At 42.8% G+C, this 11,833-nt stretch overlaps 1 long non-coding RNA gene across 1 annotated transcript; it reads right to left on the bottom strand.

Moving 5' to 3' along the window:
* LOC106507908 lies at window positions 1,731-8,165 on the bottom strand. Its single transcript, XR_001304273.2, has 2 exons — window positions 7,650-8,165; window positions 1,731-2,288 (listed from the first exon to the last, which is right to left on the bottom strand). It is a non-coding gene; the product is annotated as an uncharacterized LOC106507908 (long non-coding RNA).

The raw sequence follows: 11,833 nt of genomic DNA, 5'->3' as shown, positions 1-11,833 counted from the left end.
ATATGGATGTTCCCAGACTAGGAGTTGAACCAGAGCTGTAGCTGTTGGCCTACGCTGCAGCCACAGCAATGCCAGATCCGAGCTGAGTCTGTGACCCACACCACAGCTCATGGCAATGCTGGATCTCCAATCCAGTGAGCGAAGCCAGGGATCGAACCTGCATCCCCATGGATACTAGTTGAATTCATTTCTGCTGGACCTCGACGGGAACTCCCACATGCTGGGTTCTTTGATAGACAATCTGTAAGGAAAAGAGAAAGGTAGAGAGGAAACCTATGCCGAGAAGAAATGAAGACTTCTCAAAAAACTTTTTAATTAAAAAAATTATTGATTTATTTATTTTTGGCCATGCCTGAGGCACGTGGAAGGTCCTGGGCCAGGGATTGAACCTTGCACCACAGCAGTGACAACATCAGATTCTTAACTGCTAGGCCACCAGGGAACTCTCAAAATTTTTTTTAAATGGACCAGACCAAGCTATAGTGTTTAGGATTTCATAGTTGAGTGATAAGACCATAAAGAAACACAAAGAAGGGAGTATCACTGAAGTCACAATAGTGATTACTTTTTTTAAAGGGAGACAGGTAGTGGCTATCATGGGACATTTGATGGAAATTTCTAAGCTGCAAAGTTCTATTTTTTTGATCTGGGTGGTAGTTATAATAATTCATTGAAGAGTACATTTATTTTGAATAGTTTTTCTGCATTTGTATTCTATTTTACTTTGCAAAAGAAAGATAAAAAACCCTGGTAACTATGATATAAACAATCTGTGCATTTATGCAAAATTACCTGTATGGGTATAGAAAATTACCCTGGCAGCTAAAGAGAATGTTCCAGAATTAGGTTGAGGACTCTCCCTTTTCAAATCCTTGATGCCTCCAAGCATCAGGCTGGGCAGCTTTCCTACCTAACTTTGTTCAGACAGATGAAGGCAGGAAGGATTAGTTCTGATCATGCCAGCTGGATGCATGAGTAACATTCTGCCTGGTAATTATTTTTGACATTTGACAGTTCTAGGCGCAACCTTTTGCAGCTCTGAAATGTTGGCAGTGCCTTTATTTTTGAAGGGTTCATATTTTCCTATAAGTAACCAAGTATTCACAAGATACTTCTTTGGGTGCCTTGTTTCAAATTAGGGTCGAGAGTTTTGGAAAGCCACAAATCCAGAGGGACGCTTGAAGTTTCAGGAAAGTACCCATCACTTAGCAACCACCACCACTACAACAAAAGTGTGCCTTTTAAGTGATTTTTCAAAGCTTGTCCCTATGTATAGAATGGGGGCTTATAATCTTTTTTTTCTTTTTCTTTTTCTTTCTTTCTTTTTTTTGGGGGGGGGGCATGCTTATGGCTTGAGGAAGTGCTTGGGCTAGGGATTGGAACTTTGCCACAGCAGTGACAATGCCAGGTCCTTCACCGCTAGGCCACCAGGGAACTTTACAATCTTTCAGAGTAGATACCAGGTAACTCCCAGGTATCTCCTCCACCTATCCATCACAATGCTGAAATTCCAAATCTTATATTATTCCTTTGGCTAGTGAGTTTAGATGTGTAAATATCCCTAGGAGACGCAACCAGGTTAAGAGGGTTATGAGACATTAGTGCTATGGTGAAAAGAATGCACTGGAGAAAGGGATTCTGATTTGGAGAGAATAGGGAAGGGACATTGTAAAGGACGGGGAATTTGCTCATAAGAAAAAGCAGGCAAAGAAAAGGCACTGAGTGTCTGCTGCAGTGACAGGTATGGAGATTTTATCAATCAAATTCTTTTGGTTTCAGGTGACAGAAAACCAAAACCAATTGGGTTTATGGAAAAAAAGGGAGCTCCAATGGCTCATATAATTTAAAAGTCTCATGGTAGATTTAGGGTGAGGTTTCAGGCATGGCTTGATCCAGGGGTTGAAACAATCCTTTGAAAACTTGGTCTTCTGTGCTCTTGGACCTGCTTTCTTCACTTTTGGATTCCCTTTCAGCAGGCTCTCTGTTCTTGTCATCTCCCAAGTGTCATACAGCAGGTTCTGATCACTCAGCAAAAACTGTGGGATTAGCTCTAATTGGCTCTGATTGGCCACACACTCATGTTGAGGTCAATCATGGTGGCCACCAGAGGCAACCCTCTGGTGGACCATACTGGAGTCATACGCTTTCTCCTGGAGCCAGAGGTGAGTCAGTTCCATTGGTTCACCTGCAGTGGGGAAAGGCAGAGGGTCGAAGAGCCAGACGCAGATCTTGAGATGTGGACGGGCACGTCCTCCTCTTCAGTCCCTGTGCGTCCCAGTCCCGAGTGGCTGTGAAATCAACTTGGTGGCTCATGCCAGCATCAGAAAATTATAGTAAGAGAATTAAATAGAACAGAGGTATATGATTCAGTTATATAGGGGTATATCTGTGGATATAGACACGTGTGTGTAACTGTATACGCATGTATGTATCAATGTGTGGATAAATATGTGTAAACATATGTCCCTCCAGGGAACATGGTGAGAAGGTGTAAAAATGCTGCTCCTGGGATCCTATGTGCTGGCAACGTGAACTGGGGTTGCCCTTCCCTGTGTTTCTCCCCATGGGCTGCTGCCCCAGCTCGGGTGCCCTCTCCCCTGCACTCCCCCACTTTCTCCTCGTCTTCCTGATCTGGCTCAAATGTCACTTTCTCCACGAAGACTTCATATTCTGATCCCCCACCCCTGGGAGTACCGAGCTCTCCTCTGTGCCTGCAGAGAGGCTGATCTGTGCCTTGCCCAGCTGTGGACACCTGTTAACTTGCTGGCCTGAGGAAAGGGCAGAGCTGTGCCATTCAGCACGGTCACCATCAACCTCTGGTAGCCGCTGAGCACTTGAAATCTGACTGGTCCAAACTGAGATATTCTGTAAATGTAAAACATGCAGCAGGCTTCGAAGAGGAAATAAAAACGTAAAATAAACCTCAAGAGTTTTTGTACTTATTACATGGGGATAGGAGAGTAGTTTTGGATATATTAAGTTAACTAAAATATATATTAAAATTAGTGTCACCTGTTTATTATCTCTTTTCAGATGTGGCTACTAGAAATTTAAAACGATGGAGTTCCCATTGTGGCTCAGCAGGTTAAGAGCCCGACTAGTATCCATGAGGACGCAGGTTCAATCCCTAGCCTCACTCAGTGGGTTAAGGATCTGGCATTGCCGTGAACTACGGTGTGGGTCGCAGAGGTGGCTCGATCCCACATGACTGTGACTGTGGTGTAGGCCAGCAGCTACAGCTCTGATTTGAACCCTAGCCTTGCAACTTCCATATGCTGTGGATGAGGCCCTAAAAAAGCAAGAAAAAAAAAAGAGCAAGAAAGAACTTTAAAATGATATTCGTGTTTGTGTCCTATTTGTTCAAAATAGCACTGCTAGAACATAGCAGATGAAGGCTGGACGCTGGAGGCACAGAGCATGGAGCACGGGGCAGAGTGAATGGCTGACATTCTCATCCCCATAGTAGAGATAATGAGAACCAGGTCTTGTGGGATATTTGTGCCTATTAATGGAATAACAAATGGCGCATGGGGAACGCTTAACAAACGGTTGCTGTTGCTTTTCTCTTTTTTTAATGTATAAGAATATTTTATATTCTTTTTTTTTTAGTTGTACAATGATCATCAAATCAAACATAGCATTTCCATCCCAAACTCCTAATGCATCCCCCCACCCCCCACCCTGTCTCCTTTGGAAAACAGAAGTTTTTCAAAGTCTGTGAGTCAGTATCTGTTCTGCAAAATTCATTGTATCCTTTTTTTAGATTCCACATGTAAGTGATAGCATTTGAGGTGGGTGTCTCACACTGTCTGACTGACTTCACTTAGCATAATAATTTCTAGGTCCATCCATATTGTTGCAAAGGCTGTTATTTTGTTCCTTTTAATGGCTGAGTAATATTCCATTGTGTATATGTACCACACCTTTTTTTGTGTGTGTGTCTTTTGTCTTTTTAGGGCCACCCCGGTGGCATATGGATGTTCCCAGGCTAGGGGTCTAATCGGAGCTGTAGCTGCCGGCCTACGCCACAGCCACAGCAATGCCAGATCCGAGCCTCATCTGTGACCCACACCACAGCTCACAGCAACACTGGATCCTCAACCCACTGAGTGTGGCCAGGGACTGAACCTGAAACCTCATGGTTTCTAGTCGGAGTTGTTTCTGCTGGGCCGAGACGGGAACTCCTGTGCCACACCTTCTTTATTCACTCCTCTGTCAATGGACATTTAGGTTGTTTCCATGAACTAACAATGAAAGATCAGAAAGAGAAATTAGGGAAAGAATCCCATTTACCATCGCATCAAAAATAATAAAATATTTAGGAATAAACTTACCTAAAGAGACAAAAGACCCGTCCTCTACTGCTGCTTCTCTTGTACTTGGTGAAGTTCAGTCTGTCTGCCAGACTAGCTGTCAGTTTTACCTTTATTGCACCTAAAAGATGGCCTGGCTCACAGCAGGCAATCAAGAAATATTTCTCAAGTGAATGAATGAATGAATGAATGAATGAAACAACTTGAGAAATGATTTGAGGACATTTCCTCAAAGATAAAATGTTCCTACCTGACAATTTTTTTTGTTTGTTTGTTTCTTTTTAGGACTGCACCCTTGGCATACAGAAGTTCTCAGGCTAGGGGTCGTTGAATCGGAGCTGCAGCTGCCGGCCTACGCCATAGCCATGGCAACGCTGGATCCTTAACCCACTGAGCGAGGCCAGGGATCAAACCTGCATCCTCATGGATTTAGCCGGGTTCGTTTCCACTGAGCCACGACGGGAACTCCCACATTTGATAGTTTTGATTAAGGATAATCATATCAGAGACTGTAAACCACTCTATGCCGAAGGGAAGTTCTTTGCCAGAAACTATGGCAACCAGGCCATTCACCACCCCCCCCTCATCTCAGACCTGTCTCACTTCTTGTAGGTTGGTCTGGAGGTTGACCTAATCTCCTGTATGAATAAGCACTTCAGCAATTTCAATTCCTGCTTCATATTTGCTTTCTTTTTAGGGTTGTTTAAAATTAAAAAAAATATAGCCACATCTTTTTCAGTTTTACAGTTGATATGTGAAATGAATACCATGGAAAAATTACATGCACTTTGTGGGGTAACTTTATGTGGCTTTCCCATGAGCTATTAAGTACATATATGTGCATGTACCTGCATATATATTCTCTTCCTCCTGAGAATTTGGTTACAGCCTTTACATAAATGCACTGAAGACGGACGGTCCCTCCGGATAAGAGAGGCTGGGAGTCTGCCCTGAGGGGCATTTGGGGGCAACACTCAAGCTCAGTAAAGACACACTGACCTGTGGGCAAATTTTCTAACTCTTCTCATCCTCTGTTTGGTCATCTGTAAAATGAGGCTACAGACTTGCCTCATAGGGCTTTTGTAAAGACTGAGTGTGATTTTATATACATATATATATATATATATATATATATATGTGTATATATATATATATATATTTTTTTTTTGTATGTGTGTGTGTGTCTTTTTATGGCCCCTCCTGTGGCATATGGAGGTTCCCAGGCTAGGGGTCTAATTGGAGCTGTAGCTGCTGGCCTATACCACAGCCACGGAAATGCCAGATCCAAGCTGCGTCTGTGACCTATACCAGCTCATGGCAAGACTGGATCCTTAACCCATTGAGTGAGGCCGGGGATCAAACCTGAAACCTCATGGTTCCTAGTTGGATTCTTTTCTGCTGCACCATGATGGGAACTCCATGATAATATATTTGAAAATTGTGTATCAAGTAAGAGATACCTTAAACATATAGGTAGCATGATGCATGTGAGTCCTGGAGTTAGTAAGAGAGCTGAAGAGCTGAGACTGGGTCTGAGGAGGGGGTGTCAGAGTTGGCCAAACTCTTATTTTTCGTCTTGTAAGAGTGGGCTTGTGTGGTGAACAGTTAGTCTGTTTCCTTTCCTTTCCTTTCCTTTCCTTTCCTTTCCTTTCCTTTCCTTTCCTTTCCTTTCCTTTCCTTTCCCTTCCCTTCCTTTCCTTTTCCTTCCTTCCTTCCTTCCTTCCTTCCTTCCTTCCTTCCTTCTCTCTCTCTCTCTCCCCCCATCCCTCCTTCCTTCCTTGCTGCACCCACAGCACATGAAGGTTCCTGGGCCAGGCATTGAATCTGAGCCAAAGCTGTGTAGCCACTCAGGATCCTTTAACCCTGCCCCAGGCTGAGGATCAAACCTGCAACTCAGGTTGCTGCAGTCAGATTCTTAACTCACTGCACGCACCGCAATGGGAACTCCTGGAGAGTCTATTTCATGAAACTCCAGCCAGAGCAAAAGTATGCCCTTGAAACATGCAGTAGATCAGCAAACAAAACAAGAGCCAGGGCCCGGAGACACTGAGCACACAAGGAACGTAGAAGGTGCTGGCAGGGGATGGGTGCCAGTGACAGGCATAGGTGAGGGTCCCTTGGAAGATCATGTCCATGTCACATCCCCAAGGTCTCCCCACCCCCAAGTTTAACTCCTAGATGGAGGGGCAAGCAATGGGCCGCAAGTGATGCCCAGAGAGGCATCATCCACTTCTGATTGGAAGAAAAGGATCCAAGACAGGCTTTGAGGAGGAGGTACAGTGGGGCTGAGCCTGTGAGAAGGTGCAAAGTGGGTAAGTGGAGGTGGGAGAAGGGAGAGGGTTCTTGGAGGAAAAGCATGGTGGTGGAACAAAGGCCATGCCGCCCAATGGGAGGCAGATAGGAAGATGCAGCAGGACTAAAGCTTTGAAGGATTGGGGGAATATAGGGCCATGAGAATAAAGCTGCCAGGGAAGTTGGGGTCACATCGAGAGCTAAATGGAGGTGCTTTGACTGAACTGAGTAAATAATGGAGAGCCACCAAAGGATTCCAAGGAGAAGAAAGTCATGATCAAACTGATGTTTGAGGAAGAGTCAGTGGATAAAATGGGAAGGATGGTTTGGAAATACGTACAAGGAGAGCTGCTATTGTCAGGTTCTAGGGTGAAGAACAAATGAGATGTTTCAAACCAGAGAGCCTTAATATTGTTCTTGATTCTGTGGCTTATTAGCAGTGGGATCTTGGGAAAGTTACCGAATTTTCCTAAGCCTCAGTTTTGCCATCTATTAAAAGCCTCAGTTTTTGCCATCAGACCTAATTTCCCTATTTCCCTAATTTCCCAAAGCCTTGGTATTTGCCATCATACTGACCTCAAAGGTTTGGTCAATGAGGTTCTGCTATGAATTTAAAGAACTCGACACAAAGTCTGACACACACACCCATGAGTGGGTGAGTAGTATTATTAGGGAGAAGGCAGAGAGTAAGCCTGAAACAAGAAGCCATAAAGGAAACCTTGAGAAGCCTGGGTAGTACCCTCTCTTCCCTTCTGTCTTCTAGATCAGGATTTGGCAGACTCTGGCTAGTGGGTCAAATCCAACCAGTGGTCTGAGTCACACTATCCTCAAGCTAGAAATCATGTTTACATTTGTAAAGGGTTGTCAAAAACAAAGAAGATGCAAAGAGACAACATACAGCTCACAAAGCCTGAAATATTTTCCTCTCTGGCCTTTTTCAGAGCTTTGTTGACTCCTTTTCTAGAGAAAATCCTGGACCCTCGCAGCCAAGACCACATCCATGGAAAGCACACATTTCACAGCTGCGTGGACAATGATACTCACACACAGAGGGTCCCACTGGGCACCTTCTTCTTGGCTAGGGGAGCAGCAAAGCCTTTTGCATGTTGGGAGAAGCGGCTTGGCTTGAAAGCTTCACTCTCTGAGTATTTTCTTAAATGCAGTCGTCTCCCGGGCCCTGGGCTCTCCAAACCTCCTTCCTCTCCCATGTCTCTATTCTTGATTTGCAACTAAAGAATATTGTAGGAATCTCCAACGGCTGCACACAGTCATAGGCCCTTGGGGAGAGGGCAGGAAGGCGTCTTTAGTATTTGCATAATATTTTGGAAAAAAAGAGTCTCTGTGTCCTGGAAACATGTAGAAAGTTTAAGTTGTGTGAAGGATAAAGCAGCCAAAAGAGGGTTGTTGGGTGCACTGGTCATATCATTGTGTTACAAATATGTGGGTTAGCTAAGTCAAAACAGATCTGCTGGCTCAGAGATTATTACGAAATCAGCTATTTAAGCTCTAGTTAGAAAATACATGACATAATGGAAATATGTAGGAATCTTTCAGCCAAAAAAAAAAAAAAAAAAAAAAAAAAAAAAAAAAAAAAAAGGAAGAAGAAGAAGAAAGAAAAGGAAAATAAAAAGCAGCAGCTAGGATCTGCATAAATCAGAACCAGATGGGGTGTGTGGATTTGACAAAAAGGAATGAGTTTCAGGAATAGAATTTTCCCTCATAACCCTGTGTCTAACTGGACCTTTCAAAAGCCATTTAAAAATACATCCTCTGGAGTTTCCGTTGTGGCTCAGCAGGTTAGGAACCTGACTAGTATCCATAAGGATGTGGGCTCGATCCCTGGCTTTGCACAGTGGGTGAAGGATCCGGTGCTGGAAGTGTAGATCATAGATGTGCTTGGATCCTGCATTGCTGTGGTGTAGGCAGGAAGCTGCAGCCCTGATTCAGCCCCCAGCCCAGGAACTTCCGTATGTCACAGGGGTGATCCCAAAGTGAAAGGAAAAAAAAAAAAAGACAGAGTTCCTGTCGTGGCGCAGTGGTTAACGAATCCGACTAGGAACCGTGAAGTTGTGGGTTCAATCCCTGGCCTTGCTCAGTGGGTTAACGATCCGGCGTTGCCATGAGCTGTGGTGTAGGTTGCAGACGCAGCTCGGATCCCATGTTGCTGTGGCCCTGGTGTAGGCCAGTGGCTTCAGCTCCGATTAGACCCCTAGACTGGGAACCTCCACATGCCGCGGGAGTGGCCCAAGAAATGGCAAAAAGACAAAAAGACAAAAAAAAAAAAAAAAAAAAAAAAAAGGAAAGAAGTTTAAAAAAAAGTCATCAGTCTTGAACTTTATTTTGACATCAGGGGGTAAGTTCATTAACTCATGCACATATTCCTTTAACAGATATATTTGAGGTGCTCATTATGTACCAGAAACTGGGCTAAGACAGTTATGGTCCCCATCATTATGGAGGGTGGAACATTTGGTTAGAGAAACAATAAGTAAATGAATGAGTGGTTAGAAAGTGAGGTAAGTTGTCTGGAGGAAATAAATAGCAATTTGTGATAGAGAATGGGTGGTATTAGAGGTCTTCTAGAAAGTGGGAGTCCAGGGAACTCTCTCTGAGGGCTTGACATTGTAGCAAACACTAGAGGTTGTCTCTGATTAGGTTCCCCAGAAGCAGAGCCTGAGATTTATTAGTAAAATTTCCTGAGAGGCCAGGTACTAGGGTGGGGGCCTAGAGCACATCATTTAAGGAGGTGCTCATTGTCAGATTTGTGCAAGGGCAGTATCAGCACCTGAGAGGGAGCATCCCCTTAAATTTTGCATCCCGCATGCCATTTGCACCTCACCCTGATTGTGGCAAGCATGAAAAGTCTAAAAGAGGTAAACAAGTGTATAAGAGCCTCTATTTGTAAGGCTTTTGTACACTTGTTTACCTTTTTATAAGCCTCTACTTGATCTGTAAGCCTCAATTCATAAGCCTCTACTCCCAGCCTGTGATAGTTGTTATTAGTTTCCTGAGAGTCTTATCCATATCAAATTTTATGCATGACAACTATAAAACATTGCTGAAAAAATTAAAGATGATGCAAACAGGTGGAATGACACCTTGTGCTTACAAACATAAAGCCTTGTGTTTACAGATATAAAGTTGTTAAAATGTTCATACTACTCAAAGCAATCTACAGAGTCAATACAATCCCTATCAAAATCCCAAAGATTTTTTTTTTTTCAGAAATAGAAAAATCTACCCTAAAAGTTACATAGACTCTTGAGGGACTCAGAATAGCCAAAATTATCTTGAAAATTAAGAACAAAGTTGGAAGTCTCACATTCTTGACTTCAGAACTTACCACAGAGCTACAATAATCAAAACAGTGTGGTATTGCCATAAAGACTGACACATAGTCCAATGGAATAGAATAAAGAGCCCAGAAATAAACTGCCTATATGGGAAAATAATATTTGACAAGAGTGCCAAGACCATCAATGGGGAAAGTGCAGTCTTTTCAACAGACAGTGATGGGAAAACTGGATCTCCACAGGCAAAAGAATAAAGTTGGACCCTTATCTTGCACTATACACCAAAAATTAGCTGAAAATGGACCAAAGTCCTACATATTTCATCTATGTCTATAAAACTCTTGGAAAAAAATATTTGGGGAAATCTTCACAACAATGATTTTTTTAGATATGATACCAAAAACACAGTGAACAAGAAAAAATAGGCAAATAGGACTTCAACAAATTTAAAAACTTTTGTGCATCAAAGGACACTGTCACCAGAGTAAAAAGGCAGTTCAACGAATGGGAGAAAATATTTGCAAATTTAGGGGTTGATATCTAGAATATATAAAGAACTCCTACAACTCAGTAACCAACAAACCTCAAACAATCTAACTAAAAAATGAGCAAAAAGGTGTTCCATTGTGGCTCAGTGGTAACAAATGTCACTAGTATCCATAAAGAACTCCTACAACTCAGTAACCAACAAACCTCAAACAACCTAACTAAAAAATGAGCAAAAAGGTGTTCCATTGTGGCTCTGTGGTAACAAATGTCACTAGTATCCATGAGGTTTGATGAATTCCTGGCTCATCTCAATGGATTAAGGATCTAGCATTGTCAAGAGCTGTGATGCCTGTCATAGACACAACGTGGATCTAGCCTCAGATCTGGTTGCTGTGGCTGTGGCATAGGCTGGCAGTTGCAGCTCCAATTCAACCCCTAGCCTGGGAACTTCCTAACATGGGAACTCCTATATGCTGGGAACTTTGATAAGGTGCAGCCTTATTAAAAAAAAAGAGCAGTCTTGAATAAATATTTCTCCAAAGAAGATAAATAGATATCCAATAAGCACACATATGCTCAACATTCCTAATCACTGCGAAGGACAAAATCACAATTGAAATATCATTTCACAACCACTAGGTGTCTATTATTTAAAAAAAAAAATTCAGAAAATAGCAAGTGTTGATGAGAATGTGGAGAAATTGGAACACTTGGGCATTGCTGGTAAGAATATAAAACGGTGCAACTGCTGTGGAAAATAGTTTGGCATTTCCTCAAAAAAAGCCTAGAATTACATAGAATAAGCATAGAATGATCTAGCAATTCTACTCCTGGGTACATACCCCAAAGAACTGAAACAGGGACTCAGATATTTGTATATCAACATTCAAAACAGCATTATTCACAATAGTCAAAAAGTGGAAACAACCAAATGTCCATTAATGGATGAATAGACAAAATGTAGTAAACCATACAACGGAATATTACTCAGCCCTAAAAAGGAAGGGAATTGTGACACCTGCTACAGCATGGATCAAGCTTGAAGACATTATGCTAAGTGACAAGTCGCAAGGACAAATATTCTATGATTCCCCTTATATTAGTTATCTAGATTAGTCAAACTCATAGGAGTGGAAAGTAAAAGAGTGGTTGCCAGGGGCTGTGGTGGGGATGGAAGAATGGAGAGTTATGAAATCTTCCCATACCTCCAGGTAGCACTCAGGTCACTCTTGAGTAACAGAATGAGAACTGGATTTCAAGCCAGGGATGTGAAAATTCCCTCCTGTCCTGGGCTGGCCCGCCCCACCTCCCACCCATGACAATGCCACCCAGCTTCTGAAGGGCTCTGGAACAGGAACATTTTTCTGAAAAGTTACCTTTGTCTGTTCTAGAAAACATAGCTATTGTCCAGTGGACACAGCTGGGTGTGTCTTGAGTGAGGGTGTG

The sequence above is a fragment of the Sus scrofa genome, chromosome 10 (assembly GCF_000003025.6).
Source record: "Sus scrofa isolate TJ Tabasco breed Duroc chromosome 10, Sscrofa11.1, whole genome shotgun sequence".
Classification (NCBI taxonomy): Eukaryota; Metazoa; Chordata; class Mammalia; order Artiodactyla; family Suidae; genus Sus; species Sus scrofa.
The sequence above is the reverse complement of the archived record's forward strand: the minus strand, read 5'-3'. Positions and strand labels throughout refer to the sequence as shown.